This window comes from Setaria viridis, chromosome 9, assembly GCF_005286985.2.
Source record: "Setaria viridis chromosome 9, Setaria_viridis_v4.0, whole genome shotgun sequence".
Taxonomy (NCBI): domain Eukaryota; kingdom Viridiplantae; phylum Streptophyta; class Magnoliopsida; order Poales; family Poaceae; genus Setaria; species Setaria viridis.
Window position 1 is genome coordinate 11,165,496 of NC_048271.2, and position 7,454 is coordinate 11,172,949.

Consider the following 7,454-nt stretch of genomic DNA (forward strand, 5'->3'; position numbering starts at 1 on the left):
CCTGTACATATAGCAGAAGTAAACAAGTTGAACTCCGATCTCGAGGCCTGGATCAATTGACAAGATTGCATAAATATTATGTATAAGTATACCTTAATAGTGAGGTTGCCGACCGGTGCATGCAACTCACATGAGGTCCGTTGCGTGATGGCATCCACGGGGAACCGTTGCTCCTCCACGGGTAACCTGGGCGTCTGCGCATCGGGGACCCCTGTAGAAGCACAACTGCTCCCGAGGCGTTGAGAAGGGCTGGCGGTGTTAGGATTCGGCATTGCTCCAGATTGGGCCAACTCCGCAACTGCGTCGGCCACCCGCCGATTGATTTCATCCATCATTCTTTGTTCTAGCATCTGCCGCCAGCTCTCCTCGATCTGTTCCTTTCTTCGCTTCCGGCTTCTGTAAGAGGCGCTATCGCCTCGGAAAGCGAACTTCCACGGAACCACCCCGAACCCTCGGCAACGTCCTGGGTGCTCTGGATTACCGAGGGCCAATGTGAGCTCATCATTTTCTCGGTCCACTTTCAACCTCCCAGCCTTGAAATCTTCAATGTTCTTCATGAGATGTTCGGCCTTCTCACGTATTGTGTCATTGAAAATCAACGTCCCATCCTCTTGGCTTAGGGAGCCTCCATGAGCGTAGTACCAATTTTTTGATCGTTCGGGCCATTCAATAGTTGCAGGTACGATTCCCCGTTCGATCAGATCTTGTTCCATCTTCCTCCACTTGGGAATTGCTGAGCCATACTCACCTCGCCCCAAATGATGGTGGTAGCCCTTCTGACTAGCATTTGCTGTGTTGGTCGTGATCTTTTTCACACCTTCTTCACTCCTCTTGTATTCAACAAATGCATCCCAGTGGTCCCTCAACTTTGGCCACGCGTTGAAGTCTGGAGTTTTGCCCTTCTTGATATAGTGGGTATCCAGCATCTTCTTGAATGTCTGGAATTGAGTAGCCATCTTCTTAAGCGTCCACGCTTTGACATCCTTCTCACTATATCCTTCGGGGAATGTGAAATGTCTCTTCACGTCTTCCCACAGCATATTCTTTTCTGTCTCTGGAAGGGCGTACGGATTATTGCTTCTGCCCTTCCATTCTCTGATGCTGATAGGCACGTTGTCCCGGACGATTGCCCCGATTTGACTCACGTACTTATTTGCTACTTTCTCAGGAGCAACCGGCCTGCCCTCTTCTGTAACTTCGGTGATGACAAGCCTCCCTTCCATCACCTTTGTACGACCTCGGGTCTTCTGCCCTTGTGTCGATCCGGAGGGCTAACAGTTCAAGATTCGTTAATTAGTACGTAGTAGTAACGGTGGCGTGAAACAATACAAGAATGGTTGTATATACCTCGCCGGAACCTTCCGCCACGGCAAGTTGTTGCTGCGGCTGTTGCTCTTCATTCCCATCGGCGGACATGTTGAGGAACATGTTCGCCTGGGTGCCCTCTTCATCCGTGTATGATAGTGGAACGTTGTCGCCACTACCATCACCAGCGATTATCTGCTCCATGATATACCTTGCGGTCTCATCGTCTGCCATTTCAACTATTGATGCAAACATACATGGAATCATACATGACAGTCATAGAAATCGTCTTACTACAAATTTGTACAAAGTCCTACAAAGTCCGGAATCATACATGTATATAATGAAATCATAAAATAACATGAATCGTACAACGTCCGGAATATTTATACAAATTTCTATGAATTTTGACGAATTTCTACAAATTTCTATGAATTTCTACGAATTTCTACGAATTTCTATGAATTTCTACAAATTTCTTGGAATTTCTACGAATTTCTACGAATTTCTACGAATTTGTATGAATTTCTACGAATTTCTATGAATTTCTTCAAATTTCTACGAATTTCTATGAATTTCTACAAATTTCTACAAATTTCTACGAATTTCTACGAATTTTGACGAATTTCTACGAATTTGTAACAATATCCACGTGCGGTGCCTAGGTTGTGACGGCGGCGATCAGGGCGGCGGAGGCGGGACGGGCGGCGGGACGGCGGCGATCATGGCGGCGGGACGGCGGAGGGGACGGCGGTGCATCCTACGAATTTCTAACTTCATTTTCTAACTTAAAAATCTAACTTAACAAACTAACTAGAAATATAACTTAACAAACTAACTAGAAACCTAAAAATCTAACTTAACAAAATTAGAAATCTAAAAATATAACTTAACAAAATTAGAAATCTATCTAAAAATAAAACTTAATTTTCTAACTTAAAAAGAAAACCCTCCCGGCGCTGCCGGCCGGCGCGGCAGCGGACCTCTCGCGCGCGGGGCGGCGGCCGGGCGGCGGGACGGCGGCGGGAGGGGCGGCAAGGACGGCAGCTGCCGAGGTGACGAGGACGACGGCGGCCGAGGCGACGATGACGACGGCGGCGTAGGCGGGACGGCGACGAGACGGCGACGAGGGGCGACGAGGATGGAGCCGGCGACGAGGATGTGGAGCCGGTGGCCGGAGGCGACGAGGTGGCCGGGGGCCGGGCGCGTCGACGGACGAGGAGGGGATCGAGGCGGGCCGGCCGGGGGACGACGACGGCGCAATGGGGGACGACGGCGGCGGCGGCCGGCGAGGGAGGTGGACGGGCGGCGACGGCGGAGAACGCGCGGGACTTGGTGAAAATTTGGCTAAGTGTGTAACTGGCGGGGGTAGAAGGGAGTACAGTGCCTTTTAACCCCCCCCCCCCTTTTATCCCGGTTGGTGACGGGACCCGGGACAAAAGGGTGCCCCCGCCAGGTGGGGCTGGGAGCGTACCCTTTTATCCCGGGTCCCGTCACCAACCGGGATAAAAGGGGGGGGCCTTTTATCCCGGTTGGTGACGGGACCCGGGATAAAAGGGTACGTTCGGGCGGGAGACGAAACGTACCCTTTTATCCCGGTTGCCGTTTGCAACCGGGATTTGCAACCGGGATAAAAGGGGGGCCTTTTGTCCCGGTTGCTGTTAGCACCCGAGACAAAAGGTCTTTTTTCCTATTTTTCTTCTCCCGCCTGTTTTTTGGAAATGGATTTTATTTTATCTTTTCACTACATTTCAGGATGAAAAACAAAACCTTCACAGATTTTGTACATGCAAAAATATATTTAATTAACGAGTAAATTAACAATAAGTATGAATTAATCATTAATTCTATACCAGTTCATTTAGCCTGTAAAATATTTATTTTACTGCATTGCTGTGATCAAGAAATTATTCAATTAAATTAATTCAATGCGCAGAAAAATCCATGTTAGTATGTGGTTAACAATGTTCATGTTTATCTAAAAAATCTTCACCTAACAAATTTAATAACACATGAAATCATACATAGGGTAAATTACAAATTGTATCAATTAATACACAAAGGTCATGTACATTTAACGCATTACAATACAACGTTGTAAAATTTCTTCTTCACGAAAGTTCCTTGATCATGATCGCGGCGTAAGTACGGAGCCTCTTCTTTGGATAGCAGGATGCTTGGATCAACTTCAACGGCGAATGGAGTCATGCCATCAAACTGATCATAATCATCTGATTGGTCTGTTTTATCCTCGACTCCCACGATTTTTCTTTTACCTGGAAGAACTATGTGGCACTTTGGCTCCCATGTCTCTTCTGGATTCCTCTTGGGTTTGCTGCACATATCCTTCACATAGAACACCTGATGCACATCATTGGCAAGTACGAATGGGTCATCACTGTATCCAGTCTTGCTCAGATCTACTATTGTCATTCCGTACTGATCTTTGGTGACGACAATTAGCTTCACCCAATTGCAAAGAAATAGAGGGATGTACAGCGGTCCGTATTCGAGTTCCCATATCTTCTGTATGAAACCATAATACGACTCCTTGCTATTATTTCTGTCCATGGCATCTATGCGGACACCACTATTCTGGTTCGTGCTTTTCTGGTCCTGGGCTCTCGTGTAAAATGTGTAACCATTTATCTCATAGCCTTGCAATTTGACGATTGTGGTAGCAGGTCCCCTGGCTAACCAGGCAAGCTGTGGGTGAATCTCAGAGTTACCCATAAGTTGTTGGCGCAACCAGGAGGGAAAAGTTTTCATGTGATGACGGGTAAGCCAAGTATCGGATTTGGTCGGGTTTTTGGAAGCTACCATCTGCCTGTGCTGCTCGATATACGGAGACACAAAGGATGACTGTTGTAGAAAAGTGTAGTGTGCCTTGTCGAACAAATCAGTATCATTGCTCAAACTTGATTTCCTTCCAAGGGTGCCCATTCCTCGGAGCCTCCCCTCGTGGCGTGAAGTTGGAACCCCAATCGAGTCAATTGAATCAATAAAATCAACACAAAACTCGATCACCTCCTCTGTTCTATATCCCTTGGCGATGCTTCCTTCTGGACGGGCACGATTAAGAACATAGTTTTTTAGGACTGCCATGAACCTCTCGAAAGGCCACATATTGTGCAGGTATACAGGTCCGAGAATACCAATCTCTTTTACTAGGTGAACCAGTAAGTGCGTCATAATATTGAAGAAGGATGGTGGAAATAACAACTCAAAACTGACAAGACATTGCACGACATCGTTCTGTAACTTTGATAGCTTGGATGCATCGATTGCCTTCTGCGAAATCGCATTGAGAAACGCGCATAGCTTTACGAGCGGCAACCGGACATTTTCTGGTAGAACACCCCTCAGTGCAACCGGAAGCAACTGGGTCATCAACATGTGGCAGTCATGAGCCTTGAGATTTGTAAACTTCTTTTGTTTCATATTTATTATTCCCTTTATATTCGAGGAGTACCCAGACGGGACCTTCATACTATTCAAGCATTCAAACATGCTATCCTTCTCTTCCTTGCTGAGAGTGTAACTGACAGGACGTAAGTAGTGCTGTCCATTATCTCTCTTTTCTAGATGTAGGTCATCTCGTTGCCCCATGGCTTTCAGGTCCTGTCGTGCTTCCAATGTATCTTTTGAGGTTCCATGTCGTGCTTCCAATGTATCTTTTGAGGTTCCATAAACACCCATGAAGCCTAGCACGTTCACGCAAAGATTCTTCGTCAGGTGCATCACATCTATTGCGTTGCGAACCTCTAAAATTTCCCAATAAGGTAGCTCCCAAAATATTGACTTTTTCTTCCACATGGGTGCATGTCCGTTATCGTCGTTCGGAACAGGTTGGCTACCAAGTCCCTTTCCGAAGACTACATATACATCCTTCATCATCTCGAACACACGCTTTCCATTACGGTGTGCAGGTTTTTTACGATGGTCTGGCGCCCCTTTGAAATGCATCCCGCTCTTTCTCAGCTGGTGGTGAGCAGGGAGAAATCGACGATGACCCATATAGACGACCTTCTCACAGTGCTTCAAGTACATGCTGTCTGTGTCGTCTAAACAGTGGGTGCATGCCCGATATCCCTTATTTGTCTGTCCTGAAAGGTTACTCGATGCAGGCCAATCGTTGATGGTTACGAACAACAGTGCTCGTAGATTAAAGATCTCTTGTCTATCCTCATCCCACACATGTACACCTTCTTCCTTCCAAAGCTGTAAAAGATCATCAACCAACGGCCTTAGATACACGTCAATGTCGTTGCCGGGTTGTTTTGCGCCTTGGATAAGCGCCGGCATCATAATGAACTTCCGCTTCATGCACAGCTAAGGAGGAAGGTTGAACATACAAAGGGTCACAGGCCAAGTACTATGACCACTACTCAACTTACCGAATGGATTGAATCCATCAGTGCTTAAACCAAACCTTATGTTCCTTGCTTCACTTTCAAAGTCTGGGAATGTTCTATCAATTGATCTCCACTGTGCCCCATCTGCGGGGTGTCTCAGCATCTCATCTTCCTTACGGTCTTCTTTGTGCCATCGCATCAACTTAGCATTCGCCTTGTTCCTGAACAAGCGCTTCAAGCGTGGTATTATAGGGAAATACCACATCACCTTCGCGGGAACTCTCTTCTTGGGAGACTGCCCCTCGACATCACCAGGATCATCTCGCCTGATCTTATACCGCAGGGCTTCGCAGACGGGACAAGCATCCAATTTCTCGTATTCATCACCACGATAGAGGATACAGTCATTAGGGCATGCGTGTATCTTCTGAACATCCAATCCGAGAGGGCAAATAATCTGTTTAGCTTCATATGTTGTGGACGGTAATTCATTATTCTCGGGGAGAATCTTCTTGACAATGTTCAACATCCCCTGAAATGCCTTATCGGACACACCATTTTTTGCCTTCCATTGCACAAATTCTAATGTCGTACCTAGTTTTTTATGGCCCTGCTGACAACCTGGGTACAACAATTTTTGGTGATCATCTATCATGCGCTGCAACTTTGCTGCTTCCTTCTCAGTTTCGCAATCTCTGTATGCATCTCGTATCACCTGACTAAGGTCATCAGTAGGGTCATTTTCTGCAAACTCATCTTCATCAGCCTCGCCCATTGTAGTACCTGCAAAAGCTTGGCCTGCAACCCAGTCCGGAATGGTGTCATCTTCCTCCTCCTCCTCGCCATCTTCCATTACAACCCCTAGTTCACCGTGCTTGGTCCAAACCAAATAGTTAGGCATGAAACCGTATTTAAACAAGTGGCTGTGAATAGTCCCCCAGGAATCCTTTGAATACTCCTTCCTGTTATTGCATTGGAAGCATGGACAACATACGAACCCATTCTCTGGCTTGTTCACTTTTGCCACTTCGAGAAAATAATGCAAGCCATCAATAAACGCCTTGCTCTGCCTGTCTGCATTATACATCCATTGCCGGTCCATCTGCATCGTATTACGCATGAAAATGGATTACACTTCACAATGGATTACGCGTGAAAATCGATTAAAGATCCAAACAACATGGTACAATACAACAACATGAAGATCCAAATACACATATTTAAATTAAAGTCCTAAACAACATGATACAATACAACAAGCCATCCACTGGTTATTATCAAGGAGGACTTTAAGCATCCTTGGACGGTGAAGATGAAGGTTCCGCTGACCCAACCTCATCCTTAGGTTTATTTGTGCCGCCAGAAACGGTAGTACTAAGTGGATGTGAAACACCCGGGACTGAGGGTGGAACATAACGACCACCAAAAGGAGGTTCCTGACCCGCGGCAACAGCTTCTTCATGACGTTGCTGCAAATAACGAAGCATTGCTTTTTCCAGCGCGCTCTTTTTCTTCGGCTTATGCTGAGGGCCAACTATGATTGGAACCTTACCATAATAGGAACCACGATCGCCCCCACCATCACCACTTCCTCCAGTAGCAAAAGCCATCTATGTACAAAAATTATTATCTTAACACTGCATAAGTTGTTCAACTTGAAGACCGTGATCATCTCGCGAGGATGTCCTCACCTGGGCGGCACCGGTATTCGTCATGAAAGAGGTTAGATGCTACGGAAAAGGGGACACGGTCACGATGTCCGTATCCACTCTTTCTCGTAGAATCGAACCTCCT